We start from the raw sequence: 18,766 nt of genomic DNA on the forward strand, positions 1-18,766 counted from the left end.
TACTAGACCTGTCCCTTTTAGTTAAAGAACATAGGCTTCTTTACAATCCCACAAACTTGAATAATCAATATATTTTCCATCTATATACACTTCCACAAAAACTATTATCAATATTACAACCACTGTATATTCAATTCATCAACATAACATATCCATTACAACCAATAATTCTACATAAACATAATTACGCTCTTCAATTGTTTCTTTTAAAAACTAACACTTTGTCCGATTAAATTACTAATTGCTTTACAAATCCTATCATCCTCCCGGGGTTTACCAAGAAAGAAAGTAAGAAAGAAAGAAAGAAGATAAACTACCATAAACTAACATCTAACCTAACGCAGTACATTTCTTAACTGTGCTTACTTTTCTTCTTCTTCCTCTTTAAATTCAACAACTTTTGTTCTAGTTTCATAATTTTATGTCTCAGAATCTGTATTTCTCTATCCCTACATCTAAGCTCTGAAAACATACAGAATAATATTTCCTGTTTCATATTAAACTTCAATTCTTTCTCCGTTTCTTTACTTTGAAGAACCGTAGGCTTCTTGCTGTCTTCCTTCTCCTCGTGACCTCTTCTTAGGTTTCTTACCTTATGACTGCTGCGTCTCTCTCTGTCATATTTAAATTTATCTTCTTCCTCTTCTGAATCAGATAACCATCTATATTTAAAGCTGAGATTTTTTAACTTTCTCCGTTCTTTTAGAGGCATCTTTAACCGGGCATTGCCGTCCTTCTGTGAACAATTACTAGAACTTTCATCAATATTCATACCACAAGAGGACAGTAATTTCGATTCGCCTACTAACATTTTTAAATCTACTAAATCGTCTTCTGCCTTATGCACGATTCCTTGTAAATTATCCACCTCAGTTTGCTGATGCAAGGTGTTCATAGTTAAAGTTTGGTACAGATCACTAACATCCTCTTGGTGTAATAGTGCTACACTAACCATATAGCCACGAGGAGTTCTAAGAAACCGGTGTTGATCTGACAACGTTGTGAAGGATACAGCAACAATATGGTTCAATAAACAACTCACCACCTTCTAAAATAGGTCCTTATGATCGGATGACATGACATTGAAACATATTTCCTTATTCTCATGTATATTATTACTTTTAGGATAGGTGGTAGGTTAATCTAGTTACATAGGGTGGCTAGCTTTAATATTTTACTCACCTAGGTAATAGTCGAAACAGTGCTGGTTTGATTATTTACAAATTATTCTAACTAGAAATCTTCAACTCATGGTATATGTAGATAATACTTTAATAGGTACAATCTTCATTTTTCAAGAAAAGGGATTGCGTACAGGCGATGGGAAGAGACGTAATTTATGAATAAATCTTGCTTACATTTGGCTACTTCGTCGAGTAATCTTATACCGTAGAAGGCTACATTATGCTTCAAACTACAATCTCAACTTCTTTCTAAAAAGTTCTGAAGCAGCCGCCGAAATAGATGAAATGGAAAGAAACCTAAACCTCTTTCCTTAGACAGATTACCAAGCATTACTACAAGAATACAATTAAAATTAGATATAAATAGTTGGAATATATCTAAAAAAAAAAAAAAAAAAAAAAAAAAAAAAAACTGACGCACGTTGAACATTAGAAGTGTGCTTCTTCGGCTTGCTCCTTCTCACCTTATTTTAGTACTTAATTAGCTTTCAGTGCTTGTCTGACATTAATATATACTACAGGTGTTAAAATAATATTTATACCTTATGTATATTAGTAATTTAATATAGCAATTCCATAAGCCAGCGTACTTTCTCCTTGTCCTCTATAAGAGTGAACAAGACACTGCATTCTTAACTCTTTACAAATAGCTTAGATTGCTTTTGATTCTTTTAATTTCAGATATCTGAAACATTTTTAAAAGAATTATTCACAATAACCGTGATTACCTTAACACGTCGACTTTATATGTACGCGAACCCTAATTAAGGCTGAGACGAGACAGCGATTAAATGATATAATACTTCATATCTTGTGAAGAAAATAATCGAAAAATAATATTAAGTTAATAATGTTCGTATACCTCAAATTTCAGACCTTGTTCTTATCTTCTAAGAGGGTGCCATCCTGTAATACATTATCAGGAATAATAGTGCTAACTATGCCATAATTTATTTTCATATGAAGATTATTTAAGAAAGCAGCATAGTCAAATCTGGTGTTACTAATAAACACAATGTTACAAAAATTCTATCGGAAGCAACTAATTTTGTGAAGTTCTTCGTTGTCTTTAAAGAAAAAAAAATTGTTGCTTGTTGATCAACATATTGAGGATACGTGATCAAGATGTGTATTATGTGGAGTGCATATTTAATCGTAATTTACAATAGCACTTCATAAATATTTCTTTGAACTTGCTCACAAGCCATAAAGTGACTTGTTCATTTTTGAAATTTATTTGCTGGAGAAAATTTAAAATATAAGCTCTTTATAATGCAGCATATCCGTAGTCAGTAACAAACTGTACGAGAACTACAATAAAATTAAAATGCCCCATACACTCCAGCAGTCCAAACTATGCTGTGCATAAGTATCGAAAATCTTCGCGAACGGATGTGTTCGTCTGTCTGTCTGTCGATAAACATTAGTAAAAACGGTAAAAGATTCAAGAAATGCTTTTGCAAATCGGTTCAGTGTCCTAGGAATAGCTACAACTTCCCTGCTAATCTTCTATTCAAATCAGAAGTTTTACCCATTTCCGGTTTTAACGTTGATCGCCATACTGCAAAATCAATCACAGATAGCGATAAGTAGCTTTCTGCAACCAATTAATTGTCTCCAGAATATATTCCGTCTCCAACCTATTCTCTCTCTTAAAATCGGAAGTGGTACAAATTTATTGCTACTTCCGGTTTGAACATTAATTTTCATGGAGCAGGAACAGTATGAGAAGCAAGAACGTTTTTTTTTTTGAAGGGGAACTATTCTTTATCCCAAGAATTGATTCTATGATCTTAGTCAATCCTCTAGTCAAATCGACAGTGATATAAATCAACGTTGATCACCATAGAGCAAAAACGGTCAGAAATAGCTAGAAGTACTTTCTTGATAGGATTTAGTACAGGAAGAACGTATATCTCAGTCTTTGTTACTCCAGCACAACCGGAAGTTTTGGAAATTTACTACCCCTTCCGTTTGAATATTAATCTTCATGTAGCAAAAGCAAAACAGGATAGGAGATAACAGAAAACGGCTTTTTGATATGCCTTTAGGGACCCAAGATTAGGTTCCATCCCTGATGTGGCTCAGTAGTAGAGCGTTTACCTCAGGTGCTTGCGGTCCCTGGTTCGATCCCAGCTCGCGCCGTGTGGACTTTGTGGTGGACAAACACCGTGCTCGTTGGTTTCCTCGGAGTTCTCCCGTTTCCTCCCACTTTCTTCATTCTACCATTTCATTCATTTCTCATCATCACCGTTTTCTTTAGCCTAACCGGCATAAACGTGGAATGTAAAACTTAAAGATTTCATTTCATTTTCATTTCCTATTTCTTTATTAAAATTGGAAGTTTCAGATCTGCTTTTTGTACTTTTAGTATTGAGTTCGCATAGTTTGTAACTTTAGTTTTATAATGTGCAACGAAATTCATTTCTACAATATAGATTTCCAGACATTTTATAATCATTCTGGACCAATTTTCGGCATAACGCACTAGGAAAGCCATTGAGGATTGTTACCTAAAGCTATTGTGAGCCTGATTGAGATTAGTAATCGTGAGCCTCATTGAGAATACTGAGTCTGAGCTATTTAGAGCATGATAGAGATCAGTAACCGTGAGTTTCATTGAGAATAGTGAGTCTGAGCTATTTAGAGCATGATAGAAATCACTAAGCTTGAGATTCATTGAGAATAGTGAGTCTCAGCTATTGTGAGCCTGACAGATTAGTAGGCGCGAGCCTTATTGAAGATAGGGAATCTGAACTATTTAGATATCAGTAAGCGTGAGCTTCATTGAGAATAGTGAGCCTGATTGAGATTAGTAGGCGCGAGCCTTATTGAAGATAGGGAATCTGAACTATTTAGAGATCAGTAAGCGTGAGCTTCATTGAGAATAGTGAGCCTGATTGAGATTAGTAGGCGCGAGCCTTGTTGAAGATAGGAAATCTGAACTATTTAGATATCAGTAAGCGTGAGCTTCATTGAGAATAGTGAGCTGATTGAGATTAGTAGGCGCGAGCCTTATTGAAGATAGGGAATCTGAACTATTTAGAGATCAGTAAGCGTGAGCTTCATTGAGAATAGTGAGCCTGATTGAGATTAGTAGGCGCGAGCCTTGTTGAAGATAGGAAATCTGAACTATTTAGATATCAGTAAGCGTGAGCTTCATTGAGAATAGTGAGCTGATTGAGATTAGTAGGCGCGAGCCTTATTGAAGATAGGGAATCTGAACTATTTAGAGATCAGTAAGCGTGAGCTTCATTGAGAATAGTGAGCCTGATTGAGATTAGTAGGCGCGAGCCTTGTTGAAGATAGGGAATCTGAACTATTTAGAGATCAGTAAGCGTGAGCTTCATTGAGAATAGTGAGCCTGATTGAGATTAGTAGGCGCGAGCCTTATTGAAGATAGGGAATCTGAACTATTTAGAGATCAGTAAGCGTGAGCTTCATTGAGAATAGTGAGCCTGATTGAGATTAGTAGGCGCGAGCCTTATTGAGGATAGGAAATCTGAACTATTTAGATATCAGTAAGCGTGAGCTTCATTGAGAATAGTGAGCCTGATCGAGATTAGTAGGCGCGAGCCTTGTTGAAGATAGGGAATCTGAGCTATTTAGAGATCAGTAAGCGTGAGCTTCATTGAGAATAGTGAGCCTGATTGAGATTAGTAGGCGCGAGCCTTGTTGAAGATAGGAAATCTGAACTATTTAGAGATCAGTAAGCGTGAGCTTCATTGAGAATAGTGAGCCTGATTGAGATTAGTAGGCGCGAGCCTTATTGAGGATAGGAAATCTGAACTATTTAGAGATCAGTAAGCGTGAGCTTCATTGAAAATAGTGAGCCTGATTGAGATTAGTAGGCGCGAGTCTCATTGAAGATAGGGAGTCTGAACTATTTAGAACACGATAGAGATCAGTAAGCGTGAGCTTCATTGAGAATAGTGAGCCCGAGCTATCGTGAGCCTGACTAGAATTAGTAAACGTGAGCCTCATTGACGATAGTGCGATTAAGCTTACAAGAGTAAAAAATAGGACCCGATATCAAAATTATTTTCTATATAACTCATTGCTATCATATTAGCTGAAATTAGTAAACGTGAGCCTCACTGAGAATTGTCAGCTTGAACTTGCGAGAGCCCGAGTGAGTTTCGATTACTAAATGGTTATCTCTTTAATTCACAGGATAATAGGTCTGAGCAATCGTAAGTATGATTCAGATTAGTCAGTGCGATCCTCATTAACCCCTTCACATATGATTTCTTTCGGAATTTTTTTGCAATGCTGTAAACATCTATGCCTCTTCTGGCGCTTACTTAAACTAACAGATGTTCACAAAGCACAGGAAGCCTGTAAGCTTCTGCCTTCTATTGACAGCAAGCGGGATACAGCCACTGAAACACCGGAACGCGTGACAACGCGTCAAAATACGGAAATGAAAAGTGAAAAGCAACGCGTCCAGCGCGTCAAAATATGGCAAGGGGTTAAGTATAGTGAGCTTGAGTTCGCGAAAGTCCATGTGATTTGCGATTTAAACAGCCATCTCGGTAACTCACAGGGATAGTACTCCTGAGTTATGGTAAGCCTGATTAAGATTACTACGTGTGAGCTTCACTGGGGAGAATGAGCTTGAGCTTTTGTGAACCAAAATGAACCTCAATTCATAGGACTAGACATTTCTTTCATTCTCATGGATACGCGTAAGTCTGATTAAGGTTAGTAAATATGAGTGAACCTCATTAACGTAGGTAAGATTGAGCTCTTTAGAGCCAAAATAAGCCCCATTTCAAATCATCACCTCTGTAATTTACAGGGATAGTAATTTTGAGCTATTATGAGCCTAACTAAGATTAGTAAACGAGAGTATTATTGGGGATAGTGAGCATGAGCTCGCGAGAACCATAATGTGCTCCGATTTCAAAATTGCCATGTCTGCAACTCACAGGGATAGTAACTTGAGTTAACGTAAATCTGATTGAGGCTCAATAAGGATAATGAACTTGAGTTCGCGAGAACCCGAGTGAGCCCTGATTCCGAAATGATCATCGCTGAAACTCTCAGAAATAGTAACTCTAGCTAATGTGAGTCCGATTGAGATTACCGAACGTTACTGCATTCAGGATAACGAGCTTGACCTTCCGAGAGCCCGAGTGAACCCTAATTGCAAAATGATCATTACAGGGGTCGTAACCTTCGATTATCGTAAGTGAGCCTTATTCAAGATAGTGAGTTTAAGCTCGTAAAAGCCCGTCTAAGTCCCGATTCCAAAAAGGCTATCACTGTAACTCACAGATATATTAACTCGAATTAACATTGAGATTAGTAAACATGAAACTCATTGAGGATACTGAGCTTTAGCTTACGAGCAAGCTCCATATAAGTCTTGAGTCCAAAATGATCATATCTGTAACTCACAACGATAGTAATCCTGCATCGTATTGAGTCTGATTGAGAACGTGACCCTTATTGAGGATAACGAGCTTAACCTTGCGAGAACCAGAGTTAGCCCTAATTGCAAAATGGTACTCTTTGTAACTCAAAGGGGTAGTAATCTTGAGCAATCGTAAGTATGATTGGCATTACTAAGCGCAAGCTTCATTGAGGAAAGTGAATCTTGCAGAGATTAGTAAGCTGAAGGTTACTGAGGCTAGTGAGCTTGAACTATTATGGGTCTAGTTGGGATAAGTAAACGTGTTTTTCATTGACGATAGGGACTGAGCTTATCGGGAACTTCATTGTGTTTATCAGGTGGATACTCGTTGAGGAAAGTGGGTTTGAGTTATCGTGACTCTGATTGAGATTAGACATCCGATTCTTATTGAGGATAGTAAATCTGAACTAATTGTGAGTCTGATTGAGATTTGTAAGCTTGAGCTTCATTCAGGGTAGTGAGCCTGAGCCTGAGAGAGTCGAGTGAGATCTGATTTCTAGATGATCGTCTCTATAAGTCACAGGGATAATGCTACTGAGCTATTATGAGCCTGATTGACATTAGTGAGCCCTGATTGCAAAGTGGTCATCTCTGAGCTTCATTGACGACAGTGAGCCAGTGAAAACCTGAGGTAGTACCGATTGCAAAATGATCAACTCTGTGACTATGTAAATGGGAAGCTCAGTATGTAATCGTCTCTATAACTTACAATGTGATAACCCTGAGCAATTGTGAATCTGATAGAGATTAGTAAGTCCGAACCTTTTTGAGAATATTGAGCTTGAACTCGTGAGAGCCTAAGTGATTGCCAAATATAAAGTCATCTGGGATGCTCTCAGAGACAGTACCGTGAGTAATCGTAAGCCTAATTGAGATTAGTAAACGTAAGTCTCATTTTGGATAGTGAGCCTGAGGTACCGTGAATCAAAATGAGCCCAGATTGCAAACTGATCATCTCTTTAACTCACAGGAATTCTGAGTTATCGTGAGTCTGACTGAGATTAGTAAACGTGAGCCTCGTTGGTAGTAGTGAATTTGAGCTCGCAAGAGCCAAAATGAACCTCGATTGCAAAATGGCCATCTCTGTAACTCAGAGGGGTAGTAAACCTTTAGCTTGGTGAGTCTGACTTGCGAATAGTGAGCTTGAGCTTGCAAGAGCCACAATGAGCTCCGATTACAAAATGACCATTTCTGTAACACAGAAAGATAGTAACCTTGAGCTATAATAAATCTTATTAAGATAAGTAAACATGAGCCACATTAACGATAGTGAATCTGACCTCTCAAGAGATAAAATGAGCCCCTATTACAAAATTGACACATCCATAATTCACAGAGATAATAATTATGAGCTACTGTGAGCTTGATTGACATTAGTAAACGTGAGTTTCATTAGGGACAGTGAGCTTAAGTTCACGAAAACCAAACTGAGCCTAATGCAAAATCGCCATTCTGTGACCCACACGTATATTTACTCTGAACTATCGTAAGTATGATTGAGATTAGTAAATGTAAGCTAGATCGAAAATAGTGAGCTTGAGCTCTTGTGAGCCAAAATTAGCCCTGATTAAAAAATGACCATCTATCTATGTAACTCACATATTGAATAAGGCTGAGTTAACGTAAGTCTGAAATTAGTGAACGGGAGTATCATTGAGGATAATGAGCTTGATCTTAAGGACCAAAATGAACCCCAATTACAAACTGGTCATCTCTTTAACTCACAGGGATAGTAATTCTGAGTTGTTGTGAGCCTGAGTGCAACTCATAAACGTGAGCTTCATTGAAGATAACAAGCTTGAACTCACGACAGCCCAAGTGAACCATGATTGCAAAATAGCCATGTCTGTAACTCAGAGAAATTGTAACTCTGAGCTACTGAGAGTCTGATTAAGATTAATAAATGTTAGCTTCATTCCGAATAACAAATTTGAGCTTCCAAGAGCTCAAGTAAGCTCCAATTTCGAAATGATCATCCCAGAAATACTAACCTTGAGTTATTCTGAACAATATTCATTGAGAATAGTGAGCTGGAGCTCGTGAGATTTTGAAAGAGCCCCGATTCTAAAATGGCCTTCTCAGTAGCTCACAGGGATAGCAACCTTGGGTTATCGTAAACCAGATTGTTATTAGTAAATGTGAACCTCATTAAGGATAGTGAGCTCGAGACCTTGAGAGCCCGAGTGCGTTTCGATCCCAAAATAGCCATCTTTGTAACTCACAATAATAGTAATTCTCCGTTATAGTAAGCCTGATTGAGCGTGAGTCTTATTGACGATAGTGATTTTGAGTTTGCAAGAGCTTCAGTGAGCCCTGATTGCAAAATAACTATCTCTGTAACTCAGAAGGATATAAGGATAGGGAAAATTTAAAGATTTGTTTTTCTTTGCCGATAATTATTGGTCAGCACTATGCAAGTTTTCTAATGCCGTTGGGTGCATGAATTTGCGTGTATACGCGCGTGCACGCATATTATATAGCGTGCACGCGCGTATACATGCTCATTAACATCCTATATATATATATATCGGGTGTTAATGAACGACATCGACAAATTATGAGAGGAGTTCCTTAGCTAAAATATAAGGAGACATTCATATGGACCTGTGGAGAAAAGTAGATATAGCCTATAGTTTCATAGCTAGGGCCATCCAAAATTATCGGTTGCGGGTGTAGGAAAATCACTAGAAAAAATTAGTTGCATAAGAGGAGGCGAGAAGGTGGTACACAAATATGTATACGCAGCTACACTCACGTCGTGGATTTTCTCATGAAGTGGATACGTTTTTTTTTAAGTATTTACTTTGTACTTCCTTGAGCGATGAGTTTTTAGTGGAGGGAGCAATGTCTTAACAGACAAGTTCCTTAGGGCACACGACCGTTTTCCCCCACATAATAGGCGCCAATGCTGGCCAGTTAGCCGGCTACTATTATCCCTGTTCGCGGTAACATATTGAATAAAACTCTAGAGACTAACATGTGCTTTAAAATTTAGACTACTTAAGCTTTACTTTGAAAAGAGGAAATTTAAACATAAAGATCAGGTATAATTACTAAAGTATCTACCGTTTGGCACAATTGCTAGTATGGATTCTAAAACACGGGTTCGACCTAATAAGAACCTCTGCCAGAACACTGTAAGTCAGGGGGGCTTGAGAACATTTTTAAGAGACTAACTTGGGTTAATTTATATTATATATATATATATATATATATATATATATATACCAACGAAGAACTGAAAGTTTCAGGAGGACTGAAGGTGATCCCAAGGTAACTGAAAGTGATCACAGAGGGGCTGATTTCCCCCTAGCCACCCACTAGCTACGGATCTGCCTGACGATTAACGCGCAGAAATAAGGTTATTTTGCTTATGTTAAGTGCTCATAAGACACAATAGATGTCATCACTACACAGAGTATACGAATTCTTTGCTTTATAAGTGAGTGTAGTTCTGATAGATGTCTCTCTAATATACTACAAATGTAATAATTGTTGAGATTAGATTTAAATGCAAGGAATAGCAACGAAGAATCAGGGATGCTTTGGATAAAACTGCACAGCTTTTAAACCTCTCTTTGATTACAAATATTTAGTGAAGTTAATGGTAACTTCTGTCATGCGCGCCTACTATGTGGGTGCTCCGGGGCTCCGGTACCCACATAAGATTTTTAGTTTGGACCTGGGTTTGAACCCGTTTTCTTGCGTGTAAGACAGCTGTGTTACCGACTGAGCTAGGGCAACCCCAACTTATCCTTATAGTTCTGGTAGGCTATATTTTACTTTATCACAGCACAGCCCTTTATGCCAGTGTTCATAAAAGATTTTAACTAAAAATATATCAATCAAATATTTAGACTTCCCTGAGAACATATAGACTAACACTTCCCGCATTGATATGCACCCACATGTATTTCGGAAAGTAAGTGCCGTTGACTTCTGTTATGTTAATGTTATGTATGTATTGCGTTTTATATGGAAATTCTTCACGAATCATACTTTTTCATTGTGGTTATACTACAATAATTGCCCGGATGCGTATCGGTAGAATAATATTTATACACAATATTGTGAAATAAAGTACTGAGTAGTAGTGGCGTAGCTTGGTTTATGGGCTTCCGGGGTGGCCATAAATTACCTCCCCCTTCCCTCTCACAATTTTGATGTTATCTGCTGTTAATTGCCAGTTAAGACAAAAGTCTACAAATACACATAATTAAATGAATATATTTACTTTTTGGCATACCAAAGTTCATTTACACTGTAGTTACAAAAGTAAAGTTTACAGCATTACTACAAACGAATTTTACATGAATTCCGAGCAGTAAACTCTGAAACCAAATAATCAAAATCAATTTCATATGCCAATTCTCTTTCAATGGACACAATCATCAAGTTCGTCAAGCTAGCCTGTGTCATATATATAAGTAATTCTTAATTAGCTTTAACTTACGGAATCTGTCCTCACTACTGGCAACGCTAATTTAAAACGTCAAAAAATTCGTAAAATTATGTCAGTATTTGGAACAGAAACTCTTGGATAAATTGTAAAAGTTCAAAAGAACCCTTGCTCATAATATCATCTTGTTATTCTTGTCCGGCAATGAAGTTTAACAAGTTTTTCCACTCGTCTTTGTTAACGTCATCAGGTACATTAACCAGTTTGCACTCATATTGAAGATCCGAAAGCTTTGGTGGTGCCAAGAAGCAAAAATGATTATCAAGTTGCTGGGATCATGTAGAGATCTGTTGAGTGACTTCATCCAGGGACTTAATGATCTGTCTTCTCAGTTCCTGTTCGTATGAGAGTACCTTCAGAAAGTTGGTCTTCTATGCTACTTTCACCTACCATATTTCTACTTACGTGTATTTTATTTGTTTATTTCATAAGAACAACAAAACAGGCTTAGTGTCCAATTATAGTGTCATGTACATTCATGTCGAAAATGATGGTCCCATATCTATAACTGTCTTCTTGTAAGAATATAATTTATAATGATTTTGCAGGGTACTTTTAATACTGATACTATGTGTATAATTGGGAAATATATATTTGTGGTAAATTTAATAGGAAAAGAATTATAAATACTAAAATTAGAATGAGTAAAGCAAAATCTCGCTAAATGGACAAGAAAGTTTTATTTTCGTTTCATTGTTCTTATTTACTGCTCTTTTGACATGAAATTTGCCATATACATGTCTCTGCCGATTATACATATGCTAACGTTATAAGAAATACCGGATGAATTCGTTATCAAATTATATTCCTACAAACGACATACTTATAGACATGCGACAATAATTTTGGACATGAGTCTACATTTAAAATAACTTCTTTAAACTATCAGAGTACAACTTCATATGAAAGTTTTTTTTTTGCTCAAGTTGTTCTAAGCACCAGAGCGTGAACTGGTTATCATGTACATAAATTGAAAACTTCTCACAGCCTTTAGCGTTTATTCGCTTTCAACCGCCTTCTACACTGTTAATTATTAAAGTCTATGAAGCTAGCTTTCTATCCCCCCTTCCTAAATGGAAGATGTTAAGTCTTCACTTTAAAATGATGTTAAAACTTTGTATAAGAACTGACAAAGTTCTCGACTACAAAATTCAATAACTTTGGCATAAGTTTAAGTACCTTTCTTTATTTCAACCGCTTTATAGTATGTGTACAAACGCCTTCTCAAGTAGAGAACATCTAATTTCACAGTTTATGGAATTATTTTGAGAGCATGTTAACCTCATACAAGTACGTTCTCTTAATGTTATTTAGGATGTTATGTGAGAAACTTCAATCTCATTTTTCTCATACGTGACGTAATTATAATAAACATATTCTACGTTTAGCATTACATCTCAGCAAGAATAGTTAAATGGCTATTTAAGTTCAATTAGCACTAATAATTTTACATTCGTGGTTACTAAATTGACACAATTCTATTACAGAATATCAGAACTAGCAAAATCTATCAATATTTAACGCACCAAACTTAGTCATGTGATGGTATATCCTATATACATAGTGTAATATGTTTTTAGGTTAATTTAATATCAAATGATTCTTTGTTGTAATTTAATTTGGTATTTCTTTCAAATTAAAATTAAAATAATACAAACTAAAATTAACTTTGGCGATATTTAGGCTAAATTACCTACATAGATTGTACTTTATAATTTTCTGTTTTAATTAGTGGTCCAAAGGACTTCGGTATTAGAAAATAAATATCGCTGAAAGTAGACTACAAGTTTTCAACTTCTTACGATATTATGCATGTTTCAATAATTATGTTCGTCTTTCTGCGCTTTAATATATGGAGGATGCATAACGCATTCTCAAAGACATAACTCAAACTGCAAAAGTTGAGCTGTGCCAACTTTATGAATGAAAGGATAGATTAAAATTTAGTGTGTATTTCAACATCGAAGCTATATAAGACGGGAACCTAAAGCTTTACGTCAAATTCCAAACCACATGAGGTTTTGCCGGGAATTGAACCCGGGTCTGCTGTGCCGAGAACGAGTACCTAACCATACAGCCACGAGGGAGATATGTTGTACTATTTTCAGTGAGGCATACTATTGTGTACATGTTTCCGTTAGCAATTAATCTTTTGTTAGACATTTGTACAACTCAGTAGTTCTGGAGCTTCGGTGACAATGTTGTTAGAATTAACCTTGGCAGTTATGGAATATTATAGACAAAATTTAACAAAACAAAATGTGACTATTTGGCCATGAAGTTTGAACTGTGGGAAATTCAAAAACAAAACATTTATGTTATTAGTACTATACTATTCAGATCTAAATACTGACTTAGAGGTTAGCGCGTGTGCCTTTGGTGTACAGGGTACCTGATTCACTTCCCGGTGGGAGAGACTTGAGGTTTGAACTCATTACAGTGCTTGTATTTTACTTAATACTGCAGGAATATGTATTATATAGCCTCGGTGCTAAAAAAACGCACACAGAACTCTAATCAACAACTTATACCCTTCCTAAGAACATCAGAACCTATAGAGAAAGAGCATTACAAAACTAGAAAATAAGTACGGTAATAATTTTCATTGCAAGTTTACGATTAGACCAGTGAAACTTTAAAAACCAAGTACTCGCATAAACAGTTGAAGTAATGTTAATAACGTATTCAATGCAATATATTTTCTGGGAGGCAGGATGGCTCAGAGCGATTAACTTTGGTTCAAGGTGCCATTGGTCCGGACCCCGGCCAGGTAAGTTTGTGGATGGAAACAGACTGTTCGTGAGTTTTCCCGAAGTTCTTGAATTTCCTCCCACGATCTCATTCCAACTATTGTCATAATCATTCACTTCCATTAAATATCTGTTTTCTTTAACGTAAAGAGCATAAACGTGGGATGAATTACTACAAATTTGACTATTTCATTTACCAGTGCCTCCTGTTGAAAGCGAAAAATAGAGAATATAAAGCGAAGTTGAGGAGGAAATAGCAGAAACGTGGGGCATAGCTAATAGGCTAATAGTACGCCAAACTATTAGGGAGAATATTCATTCCCTTGCCTTTGTGTGCTTGCACACTCAGAAAAATCCATTATCCGTACAGCGGTATATGCTATTGTACAAATGTACGGAATCCTTATGTTTACTACAGAGATCAGTAAAGAGATACGTTATCCATATGACTCATACGCACTGCCTTTAGATGTTACGTCATGCCATTGCAGGATCAGACATCTAACGGTATTCCGTATATTACATACGTCTATCTGTATGAGTTCCTGACCACTTATATACAGTTCTTTCGTTCATACGGAAGGTACGTTTATTCGAAACACTTATACGGAAAGTACGTACCTAGGTATAAAAAAAACATTTTCAGTTATACCTTTGCTGTATGTAAAGTCCCAAAACTACAGGATTTACACATTAAATACGTTTTACGTATGCCATATACGTTTTTTTCGGTGAATGTGAAAGTGGGCAAGTGATCTAGATGAACTTCATGTAAAATAAAGAACGTATTATAATACATACGCAACCCTCAGTTTATGATTTTCTTTGGAAACCACTTACTACACTAACCATTAATGGAAGATTGAAAACTCAAACTAGACATTTCCTTATAACTTAGCGTAAGTTAATAATTCATTTTTATGTTCTAAAATATTTTCATCTACAGTACGAAAGTCACACTCACTCATAAACGTTTTGCAGCGGTAAATATAAAAAAATCATACCTCATTATTAGCTAAGTTTGTATTTTCTCAGTGTTCATGAGGAAGATTCTAGTCCATCTAATAAACTAGCGGGAAATAACAAATTGAGAATTGCGATTAGGGGTAATACGTATATAACGCCCTAATTAACGTAATTTCATTACGTACGTATCAACTATTGTTCCTCCGACATAAAGAAAGGTAATCTTTTATAGTATAAAGGTAACAAGGAACGCACTGTCGCTTTTTTCACCCACCACCTTCGAAAATCGATATGTTACCTAAGACGTACCTGGAAGATGAAAAATACTTTCCATCAGCATCGATGACCTTCTGCCAACCCTCCATCACGGTAGAACTTGGTGGGCCGTGAAGCAAAAAAGATATCAAGTACATTTTGCACCTCTACTAGGGATTTGAACTGGCGTCCTCTAATGTAATTGTTCAAGGAATGGAATAGGTGATAATCGAACGGTGCAATGTCCGGGGAGTTTGGTAGTTGCAACCGTATTTCCCATCCAAGGCACAGAATGGTGTCCCGGGTCATCTCAGCCACGTGGGACTTTTCAGAAAACCAGAAATAACTGCAGTTGAGACTAATGTATGGCCTACACATCACTCAACTAAAAACCATATAACTTGTTATAATCCTTCACAAATTCTAAAGCCAGGGCGTTTAATATTAGCTTTATTAAAAGGAAATATTTTTACATGTTCTTACTTTTACATATTAATGCAACATTAGATAAATTAGGGAAAATGAATCGTTTCTTATCACATTTGTTATAATTAAAATTATTTTTCGGAGGCGTAACCGAAGTGTAAATTTTATTCGACGTAAAACAGCTAGAGATAAAACTTTTGTCAATCTGTTTCACAATAATAACTAGAGATGACACGTATTCAAATTTAATACACAACTTTTATATACGTCTATTAATCGTCGAATGTTAAAATGAAAGAAATGAAATGAAACCTTTCAGTTTTACGTTCCACGGTTATGCTGGCTAGGCTTAAGGAGACGATGATGATGAGAAATGAATGATATAGTGGAATGAAGAAAGTAGGAGGAAACGGGAGAACTTCGGGAACACATACGGTGTTTGTCTACCACAAAATTCACTTGGTGCGAGCTGGTATTGAACCAAGGACCCCATGCACCAGAGGAGAACGATCTACCACTGAGCCACCGTGCCCCTCTTATAATGAAAGTTTCGAATTATTAACATACATTTTTACTACAAACAGCTCAGTCTTAGCACATAATTTGTTTGAAAAAGTTTAAACAATAAGTTACAATTAAATTGTAAGTTTGGAACTCTCTCTTAGAATGTTAATATAAGAAGCAGTAAAACTTGTTACATTAAAGTTACATTATTACTGTGTTGTTATACTTTTAATATAAGTTTCTACTGTAAAAAAAATATGATGAATATTATTTTCAAGTTTCTAACACGTGCCACATTTTTGCAAAGGTTAAAAAAGATCATTAAAATAAAGGGAATGAACAGAGATTTATAGTAATTTAAATGAGAAGCCCTTAAATATATAAATCTACACAAGGAGAATTGATAAAGTTACCCAGAACATCCTGCATAATAGTATAGGATTAGAAGTTTGTGAATATGGTAGGTTCATGATAGAAGAATTATGAGCTAACACATAATTCATTTGGAATAGTGATTTTGTCTTAATTTAGTGCGAAAACCAAATCCTTAACTCAAAAATATCTACCCGAGCTTGAGGTGAAGTTTGTTTGAGTTTAGTAAGTTCACAAAATCCTTATCTAAGATTAGCCCACTATCAAGAATACTTTAGTTTAGCAAATAAATAAAATTCTAAATGAAGAGCTTTTTTCCTCAAGCTTGTCTTAGCTTAGAAAATAAACTAAAGATTGTTCGCAAGTTTGAAGTAAGCCCTGTCTTAGCTTAAGAAGTAAACCAAATTTTTTTGTTCCCAAGTTTGAAGTCAAGCTTGTCTTTGTACAGTAAATAAACAATGTTCGTAACCCGAAGGTTTGTTCTCAAGCTTTAGTCAAGATTGTCTTAGTAGCTTGGAAAGTAAACACAATTCTAAGTTCAAGATTTTATTTGCAAGTTTGACGTTTAGATTGATGTAGCTTGGTAAGCAAAAAAATCATTTATTGAAGAATTTATTCTCAAGTTTGAATTCAAGATTATCTTAGCTTTGTAAGTAAACAAAATTCTTAACTAAAGAATTTGTTCTCAAGTTTGACGTTAAGCTTATCTTAGCCTGGAAAGTAAACACAATTCTTAATTTGAGATTTTACTTGCAAGTTTAATATAAAGCTCGGAGTATCTTAGTAACACACGCAATCCTTAACTGAAGAATTTATTCTCAACTTTGAATTCAAACTTGTTTTAATTTAGTAAGTAAACGAAATTGCTAACTCAAGGAAATTAATTATTAAGTTTGGTTTCAAATTTTATATATTCCTTTTCATAAAATAAAACTGAAATAAAAAGTAAGGAAAATATTTAGTAAAATAATTGCTACGAAAATACTCTCTTGATCTTACAAGTGTCCATACAACTCTAGCATGCAAAAATATATAAGTTTGGGGACCAGTGCTCTATTGTTTTACAATTGTTAGTGAAGTATATATGTTTGAGTTAAGACGATCAAGTATAAGTATGTTTCATTTCGTATAATGTTTCTCACAAGAAGGCAACAAACAAATCTAAAGCCTGTGACAAACATCTTGGCATTTCAGCTAAACGAATAAAACGCAAGCTCTGGCGGGATGTTGCCGAATGCTAAGGGGTGTGGTTACGACTAAGCAGACGAACTACAGCGCGATCAGGTGGCAAAGGATAGACGTGAATGTGTACAAAATAAACGTGGCAATACCGCTGGCCTCTCATTTGCTAGCAGCGTTTAAAGAGAAATTGGAGCGCCGCCTTCAAATGCCAAGATGCTTGTCACGCCGTTTAATAAACATTTTATCACCTTTCATGGTAGACATCTTTGATGCAACATTCTCTTGATTAAAGAATATGTGTAAAAAATTCTGACATTCGCAAAAGACCTCACAGCTGAAGGATATATCTGCGACTATAACATTTATAAAAATATATTGAACTATGAAATAAAACTCTTCATATATGAACACCTCTATTATTGAGCATATGAAAAAAAAAACTAACTGCTTGGATATATTTGATAAACAATTCCACTAAAACAACAGTGGGAAATTTAGAAGAAAGTTTGAAAAGAAGCATGCACTTTTAACTTTACAAACTAACAGATAAAACGTTAAATCTGATAGCACAATATGCAGATGCAATGCAAAGCTGCTAAAATAACGTAAAATATCTGACTTAGTTTAACTGTGTCCGAAACTATAACTATAGAAACGAAATTGATATTTTTAGCATTATTAAAATCTTAAGCCTTTATTTAAAAAGATGCTGTGCAGTAACATGAATTAAGTTTCCATACAATATCACGTATACCACAAATAAATTAATATACAAACTTAGTAAAGTGTTCGGAGAATCAAGATTAACGAATAAAGAAAATACATGAATAAAACTGCATTATCATGTTTAAAGGTATTATTTATAGTACTTTAGAAATGATAATTCCCCGTATTTCCTCCTCATAAACTTAACCCTAAAGGTCTGTATTTATTACTTTCTTAATATTAAAGTGTTATTTGTTTTAGACAAATGCAAATCAACATAATGTTTCCCGTTAATTTGAAACAAGAGAAAGAAATCAAATTAAAACATAATATTTTCTTAAAATCAAAGTAGAAAATAATACATAATCCTATTACGATGATGTCTACTTTTCAATTATAAATCAAATATTATAGATCAATTTCTGACTTTTTGCAAAATAATCTATCCTTGTAAAGTGAAAGTTATAGAATAACATCTTATATACAGTTGCATCAATGTACGTTTGTTAAAAATGTCCTGAAAGCCCCTTTTAATAAATACGAA

At 35.5% G+C, this 18,766-nt stretch overlaps 1 protein-coding gene and 1 long non-coding RNA gene across 4 annotated transcripts in view; one reads left to right on the plus strand and one right to left on the minus strand.

Annotated features, from left to right (window-relative positions):
- LOC145671052 (uncharacterized) overlaps nucleotides 1-18,766 on the minus strand; it is a 583,222-nt gene that overhangs the window by 290,127 nt on the left and 274,329 nt on the right. The window lies entirely within an intron of this gene.
- Nucleotides 1-18,766, plus strand: part of tn (tripartite motif containing protein thin) — a 189,647-nt gene that overhangs the window by 132,820 nt on the left and 38,061 nt on the right. The window lies entirely within an intron of this gene.

The sequence above is a fragment of the Thermobia domestica genome, chromosome 15 (assembly GCF_964235325.1).
Source record: "Thermobia domestica chromosome 15, izTheDome1.hap1.1, whole genome shotgun sequence".
Taxonomy (NCBI): domain Eukaryota; kingdom Metazoa; phylum Arthropoda; class Insecta; order Zygentoma; family Lepismatidae; genus Thermobia; species Thermobia domestica.